At 38.3% G+C, this 24994-nt stretch overlaps 2 long non-coding RNA genes across 2 annotated transcripts in view; one reads left to right on the forward strand and one right to left on the reverse strand.

Annotated features, from left to right (window-relative positions):
- Positions 1–24994, reverse strand: part of LOC310898181 — a 104709-nt gene that overhangs the window by 78603 nt on the left and 1112 nt on the right. The window contains exons 2-4 of the long non-coding RNA XR_014583061.1: positions 11067–11139; positions 10326–10438; positions 2598–2739 (exon numbers count right to left, since the gene is read on the reverse strand). This is a non-coding gene — a long non-coding RNA (uncharacterized lncRNA). The remainder of the gene's footprint in view (positions 1–2597; positions 2740–10325; positions 10439–11066; positions 11140–24994) is intronic.
- The window catches only part of LOC310898180, a 33878-nt gene that overhangs the window by 635 nt on the left and 8249 nt on the right, over positions 1–24994 (forward strand). Inside the window, exons 2-7 of the long non-coding RNA XR_014583060.1 lie at positions 661–683; positions 11081–11220; positions 12600–12677; positions 15424–15554; positions 15645–16875; positions 17028–17530. This is a non-coding gene — a long non-coding RNA (uncharacterized lncRNA). The remainder of the gene's footprint in view (positions 1–660; positions 684–11080; positions 11221–12599; positions 12678–15423; positions 15555–15644; positions 16876–17027; positions 17531–24994) is intronic.

The following is a 24994-nucleotide window of genomic DNA, read 5'->3' on the forward strand; positions in this document are numbered from 1 at the left end:
TCTATTTTACATTTTTTTTTTTTGGTCTTTTGTTTGAACAGAAATGCAATAATCTAGAAGTGACTTCCTTTTTGCTAGCTGCTAACATGAAATTATAGCTGAATTTTAAAAGATGCTGAATTCTATTCCTGAGGATTACTTCTCAGTTTCTGCACTTCACAGTCCTTTTATAGTGTGAACTCATGTGTTTTTAGCTATGAGGAAAAGCACTGGGAGGGTGATGGTCTTGTCAGAAAAGCAATGAAGCAAAAATCAAGATAGTTGGATTTAGTTTCTAATGAGGCTGTACATGTCTTGAATGGTCAAGCTGCTTAGGGGCAGATTTTCAAAAGCACCTGAAGGCTTTCCAAGTGCAACTCTTTTGCTTTCTGGAAAGCAAAAATCCCATTTTTCTTCTCTCTGCATAATTTCAAGGTATTTTAGTACCTTTCGAGGAAGATGGGCATGTAATAGACACTTTCACAAATTCCATTGAAATTACTTTGTAAAAACAGCAATGATAATGCTTTTTTTCCTTCCTTCCTCTATCTCACTCCTTTATATAGGAAGCTGTCTTTTATTGTATTTGCTTAGTGCAATGAAGCTGGAAGCCGAATGGTTATCTGTTAAATAGTCATGACAATACTATGAAAAACCTACATTTCCTACTCTTTTTTACAGCCTGGAGGAACTGGGTCACAAATGTAAGTGAATAAGTTGCCCAAGGACACCAAATGTGAGTAAGCTGATCAGGGTCACAAGAGGAATAGGTGGCTAAGTATTTCCACAGATCACTGAAATGCAGCAATGAAGTAAAAATAAGGAACTGCATTCATAATTGACTTGACTTAAATCATGGGTTTAAAGCTCCATTTAGGGAAACATTTAAAAATGTTCCCAAGTCCTGTCACTGGCAGAGCTGCATTGAAGTTCAAGTCTTCACTGGGACTACATCTTTCATTTAAAATGAAATATGAATTAAAGACTACTTTTTGTATAAAATTCTTAATCTCCAAAAGTAAAACTTTTGATACCTTATGGGTAGCTGAAAGCGGTTTGGCATATGTGAAATGTTATGCAATTTCAGCTTCAGTAGTCATTATTGGCTCTGCTCCTGCATGTGCAAAAATACTTATAAATGCACACTGATAAAATAATACAGTGTTGCAGATACAAAACCAAAACCCAGATGAGCTTCTCCTAAGTTATTGACTGCAGAGTATCAGTTACCTTCCTAGTATTAAAAATAAGAAATATGAATAACTATTAATTTATTTTTTTCTACATAACAGGAATGTAAATTTAATTTTGATTAGTTCTGACATCGCCTGTTAATTAATAATCATGATAAGGTTAGGTCCATAGATATTGGATCTTGCTGTTCTATATCATATCCTTGTCATTTGAAATCTTTCTGTTTTTACATATGCATTATTGCAAGCTTTATTCAGGGATTTCCAGAGGCATTTTCAAGTGTGTAAATGTGTAACAGTTCTGAAGTGTTAACAGAGTATCTTCTGGCTTTGAATTGTTTCAATGAAAGAAATACCTCTGGTACCTTTGAATCCATTGTTAGTGAATTGACATTCAGATGATTGTTCAGGTGAGGAGATGGTATACAATACATTTCAATGCTGAGAAGTAATTACGAAAACTCACAGTAAGCTATCAGAAATTTTCTAAATTTATCTTGCAAGGTCTAAGCAATTACTAATATAGTGATTGAAACAACTATAGAAATATATGCATTTAGACAACTTTTTTTTTTTTCATGCAATTTAAGCAACAAGGTATGATGTTTCTCATGCTGTTACTTTCATTTTTGTTTGAGAATTTGCTGTGAACACTCTTAGTATTTTCTAGGTTTAGGAAAACTGTGGGTTGGTATGTAGAATTCTCTTATTTAAAATATGGGACATGCTGCTTTTCCTTCTGGTTCAAGCTGTCAGGTCTGGGGAGGGGTGAGGATATCTTTTTTGAGAAGTGTTACTAACACGCATTATAAGCCACTGGTATGCTAAATGCTTGCAGTGCTGTAACAAGATGCTCCATGATGCACTGCTAGCCCTGCATTTCTTCAGGCACCTGATGAATATATGAAGGAGTTTGAACGGGTCTTTCATTCCACAGGAGACAGACAGGTTTAGAGCTGGATGGGTTTAAGGTCCTGGTCCTGGCCAGGTACTGTGTTCTTCGTAACACTATGTGAAGATCATCACATCATGGGAGGCCTGGCTGTTTGAACTGTCTTATAACAGCTCTTTTAGACATAAACAGCATGGGTATCTAGGACTGACTTCTTCAGTCAGCTGGCTTTTTAAGAAATCACATCTTGTTCAGGGGGATCACTACAAGATCTATTTAATCACAGGTTAGAGAAATTAAACTTTAGAAAAATCAAACTTTTGGCACGTCCATGAGGGGGGCAGGAGACCCCAGGTAGTACTAATAGACAGGATTTGGATGGATATAACTTATGTCCCAAATCAGTGCACTGAGAAAGTTATGATCTTTGTGAAGTGACTGTCCTGGACCAGTCACTTGTATTTCTTGACCTTAAGAAATTATCTGCATGTCTGTCTGACTACTGCCTCTCAATATAAAAGCTGGTTACTTACAGATAAATATTTAAGCTCTCTTCAGTCGTCCAAATGACTCATATCCAGCCCCGTCTCTTCTGAGCAGAATGCTAGATTATATAAAAATTGTTGCTGGGGTGTGCAAAGATCCTTCTTGCTGTCATTTTTCTCTCTGAACACCCTGGATTATGAAAATGAAGCAAATAAGTTCAAACAAATGTCTTAATGCACATATTTCTTTTATTATATTCTATTTGCATATTAAGACTATATAATCTTTATACTAGTCCGAAGTGTTGTGTGCAAAGTAGAATTAGGATAAAATAGGAACTTTTCAAATATTATTCCTATCCTTGGATACAAACAAGGATAATATTTTTTTTCCTGCAAATGAATCCCAACTTGGCGAAAAATACAAAGGGATTCCTTAAAAAAATATAACTGTTGGCTGCTTTTTTGGTTTCTTTGTTTTTGTTTCTGAGGAATGTTTGCACCTTTAAGTCATTCTTTACAGTAATGAAGTACTTCCTCACTGTGCCATTATAAGTTATGATACAGATCCAGCTGAGTCCTTGGAATTGAGTGTAAATTTAGTCTTAAAGTTTCTTGGGACCGTAGAACTTAATGAATAGGAAATTTATAAATGATTGTATTCTGTTGAAGCAGTATGCTTGTAAGCTCTTCATTCTGAATACTATCCCTTGAGCATCACCTCAAGAAATCCTTCGGGGGTGATGAATAATGCACCAGAGTGAACAGAAGCTGAATTTGGAGAGAAGTCAGGATGTTTCTGATCTCTTTGGAAGGAGACAATGTCATTATACTAAGTGAATGCCAAAGTAATCTATGAAGTGGAAATTGCAAGATAAAGCTAAGGGGTTTACTTTTAATCCTTCATCCACATACTTTAGACCCTTTAGGAAGATCGTGCTAGTTTTACAGAATGTTGTATTAAAAATAAATATATTAATAGAAGATATTAAAAATCACTGTGGCTTTAGGTAATGTTTTTAATGTTCAGCTCTGTTTGACACATCTGTCTGGAGCCATGGGAAAATTGCAAATTAAAAAGATCCACATGATATGCACACCCCAGTGTCTGGGAGAGACTAGTCATTTGGGTAGGTCTTTTTTTTTTTTTTCGTGTGTGTGTCTGTGTGCTTTGACCCAAATAGCTTATTTTTTTCCTTTGATTTAGAACATAGCAGAAGTTATTTGCTATTTGCAGATCAGGTTATTTGGGTCAAAACACCAGAGTAGGCCTAAAGTATCCTTTTTTTTTTGGGTAGAGGGGAGGGGTACATCATCTCTCTTCATCTCTGTTCTGCTTTACTGCAGTTCCACGTTACAGCATTAGTGACCTGCCCCAACTACTTGATTCCAGCACAGCCAAACCCCATCTGGGTCATAGTATAGGTAGAATAAATAAGAGTCCTTGTGTGTGTGCATGTGTGGCTGGTGCTTCACTTTTCAAACAGAATTAAACATTAGTTGCTGAAGAACATGAGATGCATATAATGCACACAGTCTTTGATAAGCTATTTGATGCAGCATTTCTTAAGTGAAAACACAATTCAAAAATTATATTGGATGAGGACTCTGCCATTAGGCAATGACAAGTAAAGGATAATGATCAAAAAGTACTGTAGCTAGCAGAGAGCTGCAGGAATCATTGCTTAGTCCAGCCATCCTTAACATCTGCAAAAGAGCAGGAACAGCATATTTCTACTACGGAGTGGATAGTTAGTGGGGAAATGTTGAAAATACCCATAAGATAAAGAGAGAGGGTTGAAGTGGATCCAGGAAGAGAAAAGATGCAATCTACTGGTTAGAAAATTATCTGAAACAAGGATAATGTGGGGAAAAGTGATAATGGTATAAACTTCAGAAGAGCAAAAGGGAACAGAATAGATGGGCCTCTGCATGTCAGCGTAATCGACAAAAACCATTTGGGCTTTACACATGTAGAATTAATAAACTAGGTAAAAACTATAGTGAGAGCATATACAATACATACACACCATCCAAATTTACTTTGGGTCAGGAGTTTGACTATTCTTGTAGCTCAACAGGGGATCACAGAAGGGTACATCTCTCTGGAGAAGGCTTCTGTGTTGGATTTGGTCCTGGAAGTAGGTGTGATCTTTCAGTCTGGCAAAACATTGTGATGTACGCCACAACAAGGAGTGTCTTGTAGTTCTCTCTGAATGCTTTCCTCTCCTTTGCAGTCTTCATCACTGTACCACAAGTAACATCCAAGCAGGAGGTTTAAATCTACTGCTGATCCTTCACAACTGTGTTCCTCATAGGGGAACCAAATCCAGGACATTATTATTATTGCTGTTGTTGTTGTTATTATTATTACAAATGCTGTTTATCTGTGATTTAAATATATGAGGAGTAGATATGAAGTGACACTCCGATGCATCTCTGGTTAGTTGAGATTTCTGGATTTAGGCTGAAGTCAGTTCCCTTGTCTATCCATTTCTTAATGATGTTACACGTAATCACGCAGCAATTGTATGTGAATTTTTATAGACCTTCATAGCATCTGCATTCTGCAGGGTATACAGGCTGTTTTAGCTTTGCTTTTGAAGGGAACAAATAAAAAAAGGGGGGGGGGGGCGATCTTTTTAGTGAAATATAACACTTCAATCAAAATAAACTGTGGCCCTCCCTCCCTCCTTCCTTCTTTCTCCTGGAATCTACTTCCTTCCCAGTCCACAAATTCCCTATGGCAAGTGGGAATGTTCCTCTCTTTATTTCATTATGTTGCGATATTAGCAAAGTGAGTGGCCATTTAGCCAGCCTTTGCTCAATAGACCTCAGAATGCTCTTTTGTTGTTCCATTGCTCTTGTTCATATCTTCTGATACCTGAAATAGGGCCTTATTAGCTTATAGCTACATGGCTGTATAGCACCATGTTTAATAAGGAAAACACTGGTTCCAGCTGCAGTGTTTTGGCATCAGGCATGGGACAATTCTCTCGGGCAGGAGCCATACCTAAAGCGAACGTTGTCAGAGAATGCATCCAAAGGCTTCGTAAATGCACTTAAGCTACGGAGAACAGTTGCTGAGCAGCATGCAAACTTCTGCTTAACAGCAAACAAATAATGTGGATTTCGAGAAAAAATATATTTTTTTTTCTGAGGAACCAAGGCAAAGTTTTACTTATATCAAAGCCCAACGGGGATATTTGGCATTCACTCTTCATAAGATTTAGATGTTTAAAATTTTAGTTTTATAACTAAACAACAAAATGTGTGTATTTAAACTACATCTCTGCCATGTAATATTGCTAATTTGCTCAGTTATGAAAATCTAAGGTGTCAAGATCTAAGAGAAATATTGCAATGAAATGAAACGGAAAAAGAAAAAATACATGCAAAACCCTACTACTATCAATAGATTAAAATATGGTTGAGCAAATAGCTCCACAAAAATAATGGATTTTTACACAAATTCTTGTAATGTTGCTTTCACATCCCAAATGAATGCTACTTACTATGTAAGAGTTTGCTGTGTAATTCAGTGTGTGATGAAATCACCTGCAATGGTATTTTTAGAGGCAGCTGTTTCACATGCATTTCCATTAGAAAGAACAAAGTGTTCAGGATTAAGATGAGAGTGCTCTTTAGTGGCCTAAATAGGTGGCTCATTCAACTCTTCAAACTGTCGATATGCCAGATATTTATATGTAGTGTTCCCATTAAACATTTTAATCAAGAAAAACTACTGTAATAGCACAAAATGGGTGAGCACAAATTGGGTGAGGATGAGGTAGGAAGCCTACCCAGGAGGATGCCTGAGGTGAGGAAGTTGACTCCACGCCTCAGGACTGCCTCCACCAAGAAAGAAAGAAGGGTGATTGTTGTGGGCGACTCCCTCCTCAGGGGAACGGAGGGCCCTATTTTTCGGCCCGACCCCACACATAGGGAAATCTGCTGCCTCCCTGGGGCCAGGGTCAGAGACATTACCAGGAAGCTTCCAAACCTGGTTCGCCCCTCTGACTATTACCCGCTTTTGATAGTCCAGGCTGGCAGCGACGATGTTGAAAAGAGAAGCCTTAAGGCTATCAAACAGGACTATAGGGGGCTGGGACGATTGGTGGAGGGAGCGGGAGTGCAGGTGGTGTTTTCGTCCATCCCTACGGGGGAAGGGAGAGGCACAGAGAGGACATGGAAAGCTCGCGTGGTTAATAGGTGGCTCAGAGGCTGGTGCCAGCACAGAAATTTTGGGTTTTTTCACCATGGGGAGCTTTACTCGGCACCCGGCCTGATGGCCCCAGACGGGTCCCTATCTCCAAGGGGAAAACGGATCCTAGGCCAGGAGCTGGCGGGGCTCATAGAGAGCGCTTTAAACTAGGTAAGAAGGGGGACGGGGCTCAAACAAGGCTTGTTGGAGCTGTGCCGGGGGAAACAATGACTAGGCCGGGGAAGAAGGCGATGGCCCAGCTGAAGTGCATCTACACTAATGCACGCAGCATGGGTAACAAACAGGAGGAGCTGGAAGCCATCGTGCAGCAGGCAGGCTACGACTTGGTTGCCATCACGGAGACGTGGTGGGACCGCTCCCACGACTGGAGTGCTGCAATGCCTGGCTATCGGCTCTTCAGGAGGGACAGGCAGCACAGAGGGGGTGGTGGCGTGGCTCTCTACATCAGAGAATCTTTTGATGTTGTGGAACTCCAGGCTGGGAATGATAAGGTTGAAACCCTGTGGGTTAGGATCCGAGGGAAGGCCGGCAAGGCTAGCATCCTGGTCGGGGTCTGTTATAGACCGCCGAACCAGGATGAGGAGACGGATGAGGAGTTTTATAGGCAACTGACAGAAGTTGCAAAATCGTCGGCACTTGTCCTCGTGGGGGACTTCAACTTCCCGGACATATCCTGGAAACACAACACGGCACAGAGAAAGCAGTCTAGGAGGTTTCTGGAGAGCGTGGGAGATAGCTTCCTGACGCAGCTGGTCAGTGAACCTACCAGGGGTGGTGCCCCGCTAGACCTTCTCTTCACAAACAGAGAAGGACTGGTGGGAGATGTGGTGGTCGGAAACTGTCTTGGGCAGAGTGACCACGAAATGGTAGAGTTCTCTATTCTTGGTGAGGCCAGGAAGGGGACCAGTAAAACTGCTGTATTGGACTTCTGGAGGGCTGACTTTGAGCTGCTCAGGACGCTGGTTGGCCGAGTCCCTTGGGAGGCGGTTCTGAAGGGCAGAGGAGTCCAGGAAGGCTGGGCGCTCCTCAAGAAGGAAATCGTGATGGCACAGGAGCGGTCCGTCCCCACGTGTCCAAAGACGAGCCGGTGTGGAAGAAGACCGGCCTGGCTCAACAGAGAGTTGCGGCTTGTGCTTAGCAGAAAAAAGAGGGTTTATAATCTTTGGAGAAAAGGGCGGGCCACTGAGGAGGACTACAAGGATGTAGCGAGGCTGTGCAGGGAGAAAATTAGAAAGGCCAAAGCTCATCTGGAGCTCAACCTGGCTACTGCCGTTAAAGACAACAAAAAATCCTTTTACAAATATATCAACGCGAAACGGAGGACTAAGGAGAATCTCCATCCTTTACTGGATGCGAGGGGAAACCTAGTTACTAAGGATGAGGAAAAGGCTGAGGTGCTTAATGCCGCCTTTGCCTCAGTCTTTAGCGGCAATACCGGTTGTTCTCTGGATACCCAGTGCCTTGAGCTGGTGGAAGGGGATGGGGAGCAGGATGTGGCCTTCGCTATCCATGAGGAAATGGTTGGCGACCTGCTACGGAGCTTGGATGTGCGCAAGTCGATGGGGCCGGATGGGATGCACCCGAGGGTACTGAAAGAACTGGCGGAGGAGCTGGCCGAGGCACTTTCCATCATTTATCGGCAGTCCTGGCTATCGGGGGAGGTCCCAGTTGACTGGCGGCTAGCCAATGTGACGCCCATCTATAAGAAGGGCCGCAGGGCAGATCCGGGGAACTATAGGCCTGTCAGTTTGACCTCAGTGCCAGGAAAGCTCATGGAGCAGATTATCTTGAGGGTCATCACGCGGCACTTGCAGGGCAAGCAGGCGATCAGGCCCAGTCAGCATGGGTTTATGAAAGGCAGGTCCTGCTTGACGAACCTGATCTCCTTCTACGACCAAGTGACGCGCTTGGTGGATGAGGGAAAGGCTGTGGATGTGGTTTACCTTGACCTCAGTAAGGCTTTTGACACCGTTCCCCACAACATTCTCCTCAAGAAACTGGCTGCTCGGGGCTTGGACTGGCGTACGCTTCGCTGGGTTAGAAACTGGCTGGATGGCCGGGCCCAGAGAGTTGTGGTGAATGGAGTCAAATCTGGTTGGAGGCCGGTCACTAGTGGTGTCCCCCAGGGCTCGGTACTGGGGCCGGTCCTCTTTAATATCTTTATCGATGATCTGGATGAGGGCGTCCAGTGCACCCTCAGTAAGTTTGCAGATGACACCAAGCTAAGTGCGTGTGTCGATCTGCTCGAGGGCAGGAAGGCTCTGCAGGAGGATCTGGATAGGCTGGAGCGATGGGCTGAGGTCAACTGTATGAAGTTCAACAAGGCCAAGTGCCGGGTCCTGCACCTGGGGCGCAACAACCCCAAGCAGAGCTACAGGCTGGGAGATGAGTGGCTGGAAAGCTGCCTGGCCGAGAGGGACCTGGGAGTATTGGTTGATAGTCGGCTGAATATGAGCCAGCAGTGTGCCCAGGTGGCCAAGAAGGCCAACGGCATCCTGGCCTGCATAAGAAGCAGTGTGGCCAGCAGGTCTAGGGAAGTGATTGTGCCCCTGTACTCGGCTCTGGTGAGGCCGCACCTCGAGTACTGTGTTCAGTTTTGGGCCCCTCGCTACAGGAAGGACATGGACGTGCTCGAGCGAGTCCAGAGAAGGGCGACCAAGCTGGTGAGGGGTCTGGAGAACAAGTCTTACGAGGAGCGGCTGAGGGATCTGGGCTTGTTCAGCCTGGAGAAGAGGAGGCTCAGGGGCGACCTTATCGCTCTCTACAGTTACCTTAAAGGAGGCTGTAGAGAGGTGGGGGTTGGTCTGTTCTCCTACGTGCCTGGTGACAGGACGAGGGGGAATGGGCGAAAGTTGCGACAGGGGAGTTTTAGGTTGGATGTTAGGAAGTACTTCTTTACCGAAAGGGTTATTAAGCATTGGAACGGGCTGCCCAGGGAGGTGGTGGAGTCACCATCCCTGGAGGTCTTTAAAAGACGTTTAGATGTAGAGCTTAGCGATATGGTTTAGTGGAGTACTTAGTGTTAGGTCGGAGGTTGGACTCGATGATCTTGAGGTCTCTTCCAACCTAGAAATCTGTGATACTGTGAAAATTGGGCATATAATTAAAACAGCAAAATTTCATATTTTCTCTTTCATGTAACTGTACTAATTCTCTAATAAATTTCATAAAGTTGATTCGTAATTCTGCTTTGGCATTCTGACAAAAGAACAGAATTCTTTGCGAGTGTTTGCCTAATTTCCATTTTTCAAACCTAATTTCAATTTTTATTGCTTCATTTTGAATATACTGATTAAAGTAATGCTAAGTCTTGCAAAGCTTTGCCAAAGAAAATGAAAGAATGAGATTATGTATATTTAATTAGCTACTGTTCTTGTTTAGGAACAACTTATTTTTCTTTTAAGGTTGATTTTTTAATCAAGTAAACTCTACACATAACTCATTAGTCAACCCTATGACAAATGGGGTGGGGGGCAAAATAACATTTTTGTATTTAAAACATTTTCAATTAAATAAGTTTACATCATTTAAAGAGAAATCAGTGAGCATACTTATAACCAGAAGCCCTCTGTCTTCCTTAAGTATCCACAAGATCTGTGGATACTTTAGATCTTGTACTGATCTGGAATTGGCTTCATCATTGCTACTTCCAGGTAACAGGTTTCTAGAGAAACAAAGAATGAGACATGGCAACACCAGAAAGAAGATAATAAAAGCAATCAGTAGAGTTTAACCCCTGCTATTCCTGAGCATTCGTTTCAGTTAAAAATATCATTTTCAGTATGGTTTCTATTAAAAAAAATAACTAGTTTTTAGTGTTGTTTGTTTTATCATGGTTTTGGGCTTTATGTAGCTTTTGAAGTGCTTAACTTCATAAGTAATTTTCTTGCTTATTTAAATGTTTCTATTTTCATGGTTAAGAGTTTTATTGAATTGGGACTATGTTCAGCATTTCCACAAACAAGACTTAAATGATCAAGCCACATTAAATTGGTTGTCATGTATCACATATCATTAATGGTGAACAATAAATTGTTTAATAATAATAATAAAAACTCATGAAACTAATATTCGGTTGAAATCTAAAATTATTTTCTATTATTGTAATCAGAAAGGAAAAGATTTAGAGACTACCCTTCGGCATTATATTTACACAGAACTAAGGATGTGAATTTAGCATCGTTTATGGAAACTAAGGTTAAAGATGATGATGTCTAAAAGTTGAAGTTGTAAGGTTCCTTCTACGATAATTTTGCTTAAGTCTATAGGGAAGAATACAAAATTTAAACTACCCTCTCTTCCCCAGGTCCGAGAAACTTGTTCCAGTGGAGCACTGGTCAATATTTTCCCACTGACAAGCAACGTCTATAAAGAAAAGAAAAGATCACGAGTAAAAGCAAAACACTGTTATAGAACAACTTGGCAAAACTGAATCGTCTACCAAAGGTGAGAATGAGAATACTTTGAAAACACTTCTTTTGCTACAGCTGTAGAGTAGCTGCTATAGCTGCTAGTCATTCCCTTCTTCTCTTGGAAAGGCTCTTAAATGTTTTTTGTTCAAGCCTGAAAAAAATCCAGTTGTCTGGTAGTCAGTAACTCAAACTCCAGCCACATAATCATTAAATGCTATATTTTCTCTGCCATACAGACAAAGCCCTCAAATCATTAACAAGAGTAAAAGGGAACTTGGAAGAATCAAGACCAATCTGTTATTCTCAGTTATCTCTTGCAGGAGTGATTTCCTGCAGGAGTGATTTCCTCCTACAGAAATTTCCGTGGTATTTTCAGCATTTTAGCTAAAATCTAACTCTTAAATATGGGGTTCTCTTTTCTTTCTCCCTCTACTTTTCTCTCTCTCTCCTCTTCCTTCTTATGGCTCCTTCATTTCACAGAGGGCAGCTGCAGTAATACACACATGCCAAACACCTTGGCCATCCTGTTGAAATATTCCAATATGAAGATACACATGGACCATGCAGTCAGTTTCTTGATGCCAAATCATACCAGAAGAAAGGTGTTTCTTTAGTAGGACCCCTGCGTTCTCAGAGAACTCTGGGTTCCTTTCATGATCATCAGGTGTCAGAAATATATTTCTGCCTTTTAAGATTTGGCCACAGATCATAACAAAAAAAGTTCTGTACTACATGTGTAGTATGGTATGGTTTTCCCATTATCCATGATTTGTTAAGCTCTTATAGTTTAAAAATACAATGATAATAAAAGGAGCAAGGAAGAATTTAGAATAGCTTCTGGGTACAAATGTCTACAATGTTTCAAAATTCTGTGGTTCTACTAGCTGATTAGATTTCAAAATACTGCTAGTGATTACAAGAGAGAATAATCTTTTATCAGTACTCTGCTGTTGTAAAAGTTTCTTGTGATATATGGCATATAAAACATATATTGCCTTATAATAGAATTTGTCTTTATTTAGTACAAGGTTGATAAGAGTGTCTCAACACACTAATTGGAACAAGTAACCCAGAGGTCTGTTATAAATTGCTAAAAGAGACAGATATGCTATCCGTATAAAAGAAATATGATTGCATTATTTATTATTAATCATTACTATAGTTAACCAATTAATGAATCAGTTTATCCTTTTAGGCTTATAAGGATAAGCATATTTCTAAGTTAATTATTATCACTGAGTTATTAAAGCTATAGAATAAAAGAATTAAACATTTGATGTTAATTTGCTCTAAGCAAACAATAGAAGGTTAGGAACCCCCAATCACATAAATAATATATTTAAATAGTAAAATAATTCATTTCCTGTAACAATGTAACCATGTTTACACTGTAAGCCTGTTCTTTTTTCCTAGGTAAATGGATAAATATTCACATAAATCACAGCTGCATTTAGGCAAAGATGCTGCACTTTTCACAATGCTGAACACTGGGTAAGAACTACAGCTTCTCCCACTTGTATGTCTCAATATTTTATTCTTAGAGTACATTGAGTAGGTTTGCTTTGATATAAAGCATGGCCAGTGATAACACTACTGTGTGGTTATTCTGAACACTTTCCAGAGTCCCACTGTCAATTTGTGGCTTTGGGTGAAGAGATTCAACTCATTTCATGCATATCTCTAAAACTACTCTACTACCTAGGAAAGTAGGATGTGTCCTATTTTGTTCTCTTTGTGTAGAGTAGTTCACTCTCTTGAGAGCAAATAATTTACTTCTTGTTTCCCTGATGACTGTGTCAAGGTTTTCAGTGGAGCAAGAACTGGAATCGTAGCTCTTCATCTTAAGAGGGGTACCCATAGCCCTTGGCTAAGGAATTGCTCTCGAGTTTAGTCTTTTTTTGGTGCACTGAATATTTAATTAGTTATTACAAAGTGGAACAGCTTTCAGGCTGAAATGGAAGAAGGAAAATATTTTCCTCCCTCATGAATATCTTATGGGATATTCTCCTGGAAGGTAAGAATTCAGATCTTCTCAAGCAAAGAAGAGTGAACCCAGGTCTCTGGCTCAGGGCACATACTTGGAACTAAATTAACTAAAAAGATGCCTGATTCTAAGTGGGTCACCCTGTGTATGAGTAAAAGTAGTCCAGGTTAGCCACCTTATTTTTTGCTGCAATAGACAGTTGGCTTGTGAACCCTTACTAGAGAAAGGAATCTCTCTATCAGGATCTCTATCTGAGGCACAATTTTACACCGTCAAAATGTCTACTCTTAGGCATGTACACTGAATTTTTGTTAATCCTAACACTGGAGATTTAATTCTCCTCCTACAACGAACAAAAAGACTCCTAGCCAAAGCAAGGATGCAGACTTGACTAGGTAGCTACATGCCAGAAAACAGTTGTTTTGGCTAAGTTTTAAACGTGTGTGAACCCTTACTGGAGAAAACATCTTCAGATACAAGTACACCAAAGGGAGTGTTCCCTATGTGCCTGGCTTTGTCAACAGTATCCTATCCTAATAGATACTTTCAAAAGGGAGATTTAGGGAGAGAATGAATTCTCTCACAAAAGTGCACTCAAGTGGATATGATCATTGTGAGAACCCAAAGATTGGTCTTGGCATCAGGTTTTTCTTCAATATTAGATTTTTTTTTATTTTTGTGAAATATGTGTATTTTTACTCTAAATGGCTTAGCACCTGAGATAAAATAATAATAATTTAAAAAAATGTATCTGTTTCTGGAATGCTTAACCACCCAAGTTTTATAGAAAATAGTAATCACAAAGTTTCTCAAAAACTTTCTTCTAACCTAGATATTAACATCTACTTCTAAAAATCATCCGATATTGATAGGTAGTTTGGGTGTTCCATCACTTTTTTGTTGCTGCTGTTGTTGTTAAATACTTGGACATTAGTTGGTTTTTTTTTTAATGTTTTCATGTTTATGTTATTCAGTCAGCAAATACCTTTTGCAATCCCATGCTATTTACGGTAGGATCTCAGAATGGAAGACATATCTAAGAAAATATCCTAGCTGCTCCAAATTACTGCAGTAGTTAATGATATAAATATATTTTAAATAGATGCTGGATGCTTTCTTTATGATAACTGAGAATTCTCTGGTTCTCGCTAAAAGTACTTTACCTTGTAAATAACATATACAGTCTGCAGTTTGTTGCCTTCTGACCTCAACTTGAGCCATGACAGTGCTTTTTTTTTCCTAAGTCATTTGCATTTTAAAGGGCATTTATACTATATTTGTATTACAAAGACATAGTAGAAAATATATGGGGGAGAAGGGAAAATCATGAGGATGTGGCTGATTTCACTTAGGTAAGTATACATAAAACCTGCCAAATTTGATTTTGTGATGTTCATGTACAGCATACATCAAAAATGCTAGTAAGTTTTCAGAAAGGAAATCCAAGACAATTCAATGTGAGAAGCTCATTCTGAACTGATATATTAGTTGGAGTTTTATGGCTCACTATGTATTTCAAAAGCAACATAGAAGATGTTATTACTCATGATAGGGGAAGAATTGTCTTAACAGAAAAAAATATTTATTGACAAATGTTGACTTCATAATGTGCTTTCTGCCCAAAAGGTCAGAAATGTGCAAAGCCATGTATTGATGTTACACTTGTTGGACAAAAGCCACAAAAACAGCACTTTGGAGTAAAAAATAAAATAAAAAAAATAAAAATTGGGATAACTCTTGGGAAGTCATCTACTCTACTATTCTGCCAAAAAATAGGATCAGCCACATTTGTGTCTGTGTGGACAGACGTTTGTTTAATCTGTTCTTTAAAATGGCTCAAGATAGAAGAGTTCTGCAGCCTCCTAGAGTAATTCACTTCAGTCTTTATCTGCTTAATGGTACAAAAGATTTAGCTTTCCTCATGTCTAACACAATGTAGATAGATATTAACACCAGTTTTATACATCCAAAATTTTAATACATGGCATGCAGACAGCAATATTTCTGTCCAACACCCCACTAGGTATTCATTTACAGTGGAGTGCACTACAGTAACTCATCCCAGAAGGTGAAAGTAAGGCTTGGGCCCGAATATGTAATATGACACTAGAATAATGAGGTAGTCTTCAAACATTTATTTATTTATTTTTTAAATTTGAATGAAGTCGGGACAAGTGCTGTCTCTGGCATTTGCTATCTTCTTCGAGGCTGTGCCTGTGACAGGAATAGTTGTGCATGTTCTTCCCCCTCCAGAAAGGAGAAGTTCAGATGCTTTCACAGAATTGCCATCGGCTAACAGTCTTCTTGATCTATTACCTATTATTATATGAAGAAAAGAGAACAAATTAAGAGAAGACTAAAAGGGAACTCATCCTTTTCACGAGGTATGAGCACTATAAACACATACCTCATCTTACCGAAACCCTTAAAAATTGCGTTAAATAAATTTAATTAATCTCTTCCTTTTGTTACAGGAAGAAAGGTTCAAAGAGACTGAGGTCAGCATAGCAGGTTCATAGATATTAAACAAACAAACTGACTGAGTGATCCATTTTAAGATTGTTTCAAGGTAAGGCAAAAGTCTTTTTCAAACTCCTTTCACTTTTGCAGTCATATATAATTCTACAAAATGAAGATAAGCTATCTTCCCATACTTTTCCTCTAATCAATCTGTGTTGTTAATAGCTCACCAGTGAGATGATATGTCTGCGTCATCAAGCCTTTTGATGGACAGCATTTTATCAGTAAGTTGCAGAAGCTTTATAGTAACAAATTCCAAACTTTCTCTTTCATAGGACAAAATATATATTTATACAGTTACTGTCAGAGCTATGCATCAAAAATTTAAAGCGGTATATACATTTCCTTTGAATAAACCCCACTTAAACATATATTTTGCCAAGCTTTTCATTGTTGCTTTTATTCCTATTGGTTGCAATTAATTGTTTTCTACATCCTAGTGACCTCTGTCTGTCTGTCTCTCCCCCTTCCCTCCTTCCCTCTGTCTCCTCTTCTCTCTCCATTAATATCTCCTCAGTAACTCCAGGAATCTGGATCAAAACTTTAAGGGTCATTGAATGCAACAGAATGCAACATCTTCTCAACAGCATAATGAATCAATGGTTTTATTACATCTCACACCTGGCTTAGAGAAACTGGAAAGTATCTGGACATAATGAGAGAGAAAACAAAAACAAAAAAACTTTTTTTTTTCCCAAAAAACCAGTTCTGAATAAATCAACAGCTAATGGCATTGACTATAATTGGGAGCAGTGCCATGATAGCTCCTTACTTTTCCAGTGAACCTGATTCTCTGCTCAGATACAAAAACACAGCTTTATCAAGCCTAAACTTCCAGTTATGGCAAATTTCTCCATTATGAGAACTGATCAGAAATCTTATCCTAAACAGGTGGAGAAGATCCAAATTTTGTTAGTTATCTAGTGGATAAAGTAGATTCATCCATAAGAATCTCTATCCATCTATGGAAAAAATTAAAATAAGTTTTTAGAAAAGTTACAGATTTGCTGGCAAGTGAGAAAGCATGGGTTAAATAAAGCTAGTCATATTTTTACTGATTTGGGGTATCATATTTTTACTGATTTTGGGTATCATATTTTATCTAACAGAAAATTGGGAAGAGAAAGAAGTTGGGAAAAATACTAATACTTGCTGTGAGACTGAAGGGAAAAAACAGGCTAACAGGTAAGAAATATGTGAAGATTTGTTGAATCTCATGAACAAAAGAGACGTATAGGGTATAACAGCTCTTGTCAACTGACTGTAACCTTTAAAAATAGTTCTGTTTGTATTTGGATAAATTGTATTTCTGGTTTATCCATAATTTTTATTTTTAGCTTAGTTACCCCTGCTTCTGCAAATTTTCATCAAGTGGCTTGCAGCGTTTATATCACCCTCCTACCTGTTGCCTTCATGCCCAAGGCTTTTTCATATCTCCGCTACCTCCAGATGCTTCCAATGATGCATCAAAGTGTGACGGTAATGAGGTCTGTTGAAGCGCTGTGGGGATAACACTTCAGAGGTCTTGTTACTTTTACAGCTGCTGCGACTGGCTGGGAACAGAGTAGCTTGGTGGGTGGAGGAGGGAAATGGAGCAGCAAAGTGAAATTACCAAACAGTGAAGTGCTGGAGCCTGCATTAGCATCTTTCTTCTGCCTCTGGCAGCCAGGAAACAAGCAGCTGTGGTCAGAGTGGGACCTAACGAATGCTCAGACCATGCACAGTGCCCCAGACAACACTGATCTGATCTGCACACCTCCACATCAGCGCTGGGGAGCAATCTCCCCTGCTGCTCTTGCTCCACACTTCATGTCCAAATACCACCCTCCACCACAGCAAGGTATGTGAAAAAAGCATTAAGAGATGGGCATGATATTAATATATAAATATATATATATATAGCAGCCTAGGAAATCAAGGACAATTAAATCTTTGTGTGATTACCCCATGAAAGCTAAAACAATTTTGTAATATAGACTTTTATATATCTTTTTGCTAGTAAGTAGTAATTAGTTACCTGCCAATAATTAAAATTTATTACAATTAAAATATTGTTATTTACAAGAACTGCAATAAAAATTAGTCAGAGCTACATCAAGTAATTTAATAAGCAATTTGGTAGACTTTGTTTCATTGTGGGCTTAATTATTTTATCTGACAGCCTAAGTAAACACTTAATCATACCGACTTACACACTGCTCATCTTGAAGATGATAAATACAGTATTATAACACAATAAATACCAAACTGTATTTTCGAATTTCAAATTTGCAGGATATATGTGACTTATATGACCTCTAAGTGGTCTGATATGGTAAAAAGTGTTTTTAAAAGTTCTTAGCTTACATTGTGCTTTTATAACAAAGGTAAAAATCTACTTCCAAACAAATTTTAAATGCAAGTACACAATTTAACTGAAATATTGACTTTTTAGTACTAAGTGTTCATTTGCCATAAGGCTGCTATTTCGCTGAAGTTTGAAGAGGTAAGGAAATTTTCTCATTGCAAATTGTCAGATATGTGTTGAAAGCATTCTCTTCATGTTTTATAAGCTTTTTTTAACCATAGTTGTTTAGCTACTCCAAGTAATTCAGTTAAACTAAATACTACAGTGTGAATATAAGGTGAACTTTGCACTATCACTTAAAATAATTCTTTGGTCAATGTAGTGTTGTAGAAATCTCAAAGGAGATCATAAAGAGTTAGGGAAAAAAAAGAATCAATAATTCTTTACTGTTCATTATTGAATTGACTGAATTATAAAAGAGGATAAATAATAAAGAAATTCTAACAAAGTTATTGAAATTGAATTATGCTGGAAGGTGAGAAGCAGCAATAATTATTACTAAATTATTTCCTCTAGTCACAAAACAGATGACTTCTTAATTTCTGGCAGCAGCTCAGTTCCTTCAAGGCAAAAGAAGGAATGGGAAAATTATTTTATTGTTGCCCATAGTAACTACGTAGACCTAAGCAAAAGAGAAGGTATATTATGCAGAGGGTGACTGAGTACTGAAATTTACTATACCTTTTATTTGCTCTGATTTGCACTAAATAAGAAACAGTTTTACCTTTGTTACTGAGAATTATACAGCCAAAGTTTTCCAGCTTTCTGTAGAATTGTCTTTTTAATGGCAATATCATGATAAAGTAAATCTCTGGGATTTACTGAAATTGTTATTGTTTTTTATGTACTCTGTTACTGATTTAATTATATGCTATATCAAACAAATGAGCTGCAGAAACATTTCATACTGAATGTTACTTTTAATAGCCATTTCCTAACAGCTTTTTGTGTGTGTGTGTGTGTGTGATATGTTTAAAAATAAAAGTTTTTTATTGAGTTTGCTGCAGTTTATTTTCAGAATGACTTTCAAATGCACCGCTTGTCTGCATGTTGAAGTGAAAATGTAAGCAATACCAGTGACAAGCGTATTTTGCTTTTTTGCAGGTTTCAAACACTTTCTAAGGTCATGTCAGTATTGCTGGCCAAGCATCAGTAGTTTATTCGTTGCTTGATTATAAGTGGAATTGTAAATGGAATGAAATAAGATGGATATGGAGGATTACCAACTGCTGTTGGCATACAGCTGCATGCTTAAAGATGTCTTCATTCATTAACAGATTATTTTAGCCTGCCAAGGTTGGAAATGAAATGCAAATCACAGCTTGTACATTTATCACTGTAAGGAAAGCATCCTGCCAGTACTGGTTAGGCAAAGTGTACTTGTAGCCATTAGTAGTCCAGTCTGATTATCGGGCTCAATCTGTTTCTAATGGCAACCTTTGCAGTGACAGCATTGTCTCCATCTGCGCTCACATGAGAGATTTTAAATCTTAGCATTTAAAGTTCTGAAATAACCTTACAGACACAATTATTTACTTTCTTAGGGATTGTTACAGCTGGTGTGCAGCAACCTGGTGTACCTGCAACAGGCAAGATGGCCCCTACCTTCTGCTTAGCAAGCCAAATAGCAGTCAGTCAATATTGCCTCTAATTATGACAGGTACCGTGACTTGATTTTTTAGGTTTATTCTCTTAAACTACCTGCAATTCTCCTATCCAGCAGTACAGTGAATGATTTTGTTTCTTCACCTTTTCAGAGAGAGCTATTAAGTGCTTGTTAACAAATGTAAAGTGAAAATTGATCGAGGGAGTTACTACATATGTCAGGAGAAAAGTGAGGTGGGAGTAGGTGGAGGAAGGAAGGGAAATAGGGAGAAGAAAGATGGAGAGGGCAGTGGTGGGAGCATGCTTGTTGGTCCTAGAAAATATGAGGTAATATACATGAAACAGGTACATAGCCTAATATTTTTCCTGAATTTTGCTGATGTGTTTTGCCTGGTATAACATTTTAATTACGTATATGATGTGTCAACTATTATTTCGGCTTTGCTAAGTCAAATTATTTATGAACTTTGCCTTTCTTTGCAGCATACTTAAAAATTTCTCCATTAGTGAATCAAATAGTTCTTTTTTTTTTTTTTTTTTTTTAAGCCTGAAAAGCTGCAGTAGAAAGTAGATACACTTATATTTTCATGTGTTTCAAATGTTAGTGTCTGATGTAGTATACATTTTTTTTTTCTGAGGGGCATTTTTGTAGTTACTGTGGAGGTCAGAAATAATGTGTTAGTAATCAATCAAATTATTATTTGTATAGGCATAATAATGCAAAACAAGATGAGGAAGGTGACAGTTCTTTTCCAACTTTCACCAAAATAAAATTTGCCTAGCTTTTGACCTGATGCATTAAAAAAAAAAATAAAAAAAAAATCCTGCTTTATCTTGAATAAGCTGTGGTAAATTTACAGATGGAATCCTCCCTCATCAAAGACACATTAATCTATAATAGAAATAGCTATGCTACTTTACAGACTCCAGTAAACTGCTGGAACCTCTACTGTAGTTTAAAGATCTTTCAACACAACTGGAGGAACAAATTCATACTTCACATGCTGCTGGTTTCTTAAGAGAAAAGACAGCACTAACAGCATATATCACATTAAACTGGCCTGGCTGGCTTAGCAATGAAATGGGCAAGCTACCATCAGTGGTCTTGGTGGTGAGCTCCAGAAGTAAACATCAGACAGGTCCTAAACAGGACTTTCTGCCATGAGTAACCAACTGCAACTCCAGCACAAGGGGCCCTGGTTCATACCTTTGTCACAGGAGAAAGACTGACTTAGCAACCCCTTGTTGTTCCTGAGTAGGAAAATAAGGAAGAATTTGTGCTTTCCCAGCAAATACGTGGTGATGGTAGCAAGTGTCTGAGTGTCAGTATAAATGGATGGTAAACATTTACGTATTTGCTAGTATGAAAAAAAAAAAAAAAGTGGTAGTGCCAACATGCAAGTTGAAATTAATGCTTACATTGAAAAGCTAAAAAGTAAATTTCAGTATACGATAAAGAGTGCTTTCCATGAGGCCATGGGAGAAATGTAGCTGATAGAAAGAAAAAGCAAACAAGGAGATGGAGGGGAAGGCAAGGTAGCACTGAGAGTACGAAGTTGAAAGAATAAAAATGGAACAACAACAACAAAAAGAACATCAAGAACAACTACTAGGAGGAGATAAGTTTTCATGGTCCTGACTATAAAAAAAATGAGGTTTAAAGTTAAATAAAGAAATATTTTCAAAAATAGGAAGGCCTGGATATGCATATTATATAATCCTGAATGTCTTTCTTTATCAATCTGTGAATGATATCTGGCAAATTATACCTTTTGAAAATGTCCTGGTTTCAGTTAGGACAGAGTTAATTTTCCTCCTAGTAGCTGGTAGGGTGCTATATTTTGGATTAGGATGAGAAGAGCGCTGATAACATGCTGATGTTTTAATTGTTGCAGAGCAGTGTTTACACCAGGCCAAGGATTTTACAGCTCCTCGCTCTGTCCTGCCAGCGAGCAGGCTAGGGGTGCAGCAGGAGCTGGGAGGGGACAGACCCAGGACAGCTGACCCAAACTGGCCAAAGGGGTATTCCATACAATCTGACGTCATGCTAAACAATATATAGGGGTGGCTGGCCGGGGTGGGGGGGCCGGCTGCTCGGGAATAGGCTGGGCATCGGTCAGCGGGTGGTGAGCAATTGCATTATGCATCACTTGTTTCGTACACATTATTATTAGTAATACTATTATTATTATTATTATTATTATTATTTTCCTGTCTTAATAAACTGTCTTTATCTCAACTCACCGGCTTCACTTTCCCGTTTCTCTCCCCCATCCCAGAGAGGGAGGGGGGAGGGTGAGCGAATGGCTGTGTGGTGTTTAGCTGCCGGCCAGGTTAAACCACAACAGAAAAAAAAAGAAAACACACACACACAAAAAAGGCAAAACAAAGAATAACTCAATGACAAGGACCTGTATTGGACAGTCTTAATCTCGGCCTGTTTTGAAGTCTGAACATATATCTTTATCCAAGTTTCATAAATGACTACTGCACTGAAGCAGAGGCCAGAAGCCTTTGATATGGAAGTTTAAATTATCTGAGAACTGTGTTAATTAAAAGAAAAAACATTGAAGCAGAGATTGAATATCTGACTTATCCAAATTCTTCCAAGATTTATCAGTTACTGTTGTGCACATTTGTTTTCTGTGATAGCAATTTTGTGCAAGACCCTTCTCCAAAACCAAAGCTCACCTTCAATGAGAAAGAAAAATGGGAAGGAGAATGTGATCGTATCTTACAGGGTTTAGAGAAGAGCACGAGAAATTCACATTAAATTAGACCCATTCTCTGGAGGTGAGGGTAAGATATTAAATTATTAATATATTTCAAGATATTAAAGGCCAGTGGGATGTTTTGAACAAATAAATATAATTTAATTCTTAATGAATTATCAAAGAAAAAACAACTCCCAAATGACTAGAAGCAAAAATTGAGTTGCTACAATTTAATTTTAGCCTAATTCTTTTGCAAGCAATCTTAATATCTGGAAAAAAAAATGAAATGGTGTTAACTGTCTGGTTAGTGAACAGTTCTAATAATTTTGCTGCAATAAACAAGAAACTAGGTCAAAGAGCTCAGATATAGTACAATGGCCAAGGTTTAGAATGTCAAAAATTGATGTTATTTGGGAAGCAACTAAAAGGTCACCATTTCATTGTTATGGAGATCTACTAAGACAGAGACAGCAGCAGTGTTTAGAGAAGTTTTAAGAGAAAAAGGAAAGTTCTGAATCCTGAGATGTGTATAGAGCAGTTAATTAGATTAAAAAAAAAAAATGCATTTCTCAGTGTATTTCTCAAGGTAAAACAAATGCTGAAATAAGAACACTTTACCAATTCTTCCTTATTCTGTCCCAAAGTCAGTTCTAGGTGTTGCAGTTTTAATGAAAGTACAAAAGAGAGAGGTGCTGATTTAGTAACAGTTTAAAACATCAACATAAATTCATCAAAGTTTGAGAGAAGAAATGCACAGACACGATGAGAAATAAAATCATTAAGGGAAGATGCAGAGTGGAGGGAGATGGCTGCTCACCAAGGCTGAGGATCAGCCTGTGTTCCTGGGAAGCACTTGCCTGAGGGCTCTACTGGGGCAGCAGGGGGAGCGTATGAATGCCTAGACTGGTATGACACTCATGACCCATGCACTGCTGTGTGTTTTATCAATGCATAATTATGTATGCATCCATTTTAAGTTCAATTGTGCTTTCTGGTCTCCACATTCAGTAAAAGAGATCATCCAAATCAAAGTGATACAGAGACTTATTGGCAAAATTTGTGGCTTGGGGATGGATTAATCTCGCCTATGTTTAGCTGTCAGCACTGCAGACTTTGCAACTAAGTTTGTCACTGTCAAATTAATTCATAGTCAGTGGAGACATTTTAAGGGTGCAGATCATCTGACAGAATTTAGGTATCTATTTTAAGATGAGAAGATGAGATGAATCTTACCTTAAACTTTTTTTTTTTTCATTTCATTTATTCATAAGTTTAATGAACTAAGTGAAAAGTAGTAAGATGTGTGTCAGTTTTCTCTGGTCAAAAAATAATATTGTTCTCTGTGTCTCTATTATGTGCTGACATGAAAACTTTTTATAAAGATTAAACTGAATATTCTTCAGAAATATTTATATTTCAGTATAAAATACTGCCACTAAAGATGCCGTCAGAAGGATTGGAGTGTTATCAACTATTATCATCTGTGGACCCAAAGCACTTCATACTAAGAGTTCATTCACTCAGCAATACTCACATGCTTACATCTGGAAGTAGATACAAACAATTGAGTTATTTAAACAATACTTGGAATTTAGTCAGTAACAAATTATTTCAAAATCATATGAGATATTTTGTTTTTATTTTCCCTTCTCCTACAACCACAGTTGGATTACATTTTTCTCCTTATCAAAATAACCCGGGGAGGGGGGAAGGTTCTGAACTAGCCTAACAGGAGCCTTGGCACACTTATTGGTTGATGTTGTGAGAAAAATCCCAAATAATTTTCTTCAGATAGGATCTTCTGTGAAGCTATTTTATTCGTGATTGCAATGGCGGGCGTCCTGTCAATTAGGAGTGCATTTTAGTAAACAAATTGTAACCTTTTATTCCCTATTACCCAACGCCTGATCACCTCCCCTGTTTCCTCATTGGCTGAGTACTACAGGTTCAGAAGCTACTCAACGCTCCTCTATACCATATATGTACAATTTTTCTTTTTTTCAACCCTTTAATTTCTCCTTTCTTATGTTTTGAGAACTTGTGATCTTTGTTTTACTGTTCTAACACTGCTCATCCAGTTTTTCTCAAACTTCTACCTTATTTTGGAACAGTGAGGCCTTCTACTGTCCACTTATCTACTTAGCATTTCTCCTTATTATGACTACACAACTACCTTGGAATACAGAAAATTAGTTCTCTACTGCAAAAACACAACTTAGTTTCTCACATGTAGGAATCAAACAATCACAATTTAATAAGGAAAAAAAGAACACTCACATCTCTTTGGTATACTTGTACCATAATCACAAATGCGCTCAAAAAATGAATATAAAGAGGGTTAAATAGCAGCCTAAACTCAGCTATATTCAAATTAATATGAAAGCATGAAATAATCACTGTTGAAAATTATGCCATTAAAAGAATTCAGTTAAGATTTGTGACTCATTCCAGTTTTGATTTTATCCCTTCTACTCTAGAAAATTATGAACTACGTATCAAGAGCCCAGTGGGGCTTGGGAAGCAATGACGAACATCCATTTCAATACGTTTCATTTGGATTGAGACAGTACTGACTCTGTGTAAAAAAAATGATTAAGATACTTCACTCAATTTCTTACATATTGCAACAGTATTGCAG

The sequence above is a fragment of the Anser anser genome, assembly GCF_964211835.1.
Source record: "Anser anser genome assembly, chromosome: 4".
NCBI lineage: Eukaryota > Metazoa > Chordata > Aves > Anseriformes > Anatidae > Anser > Anser anser.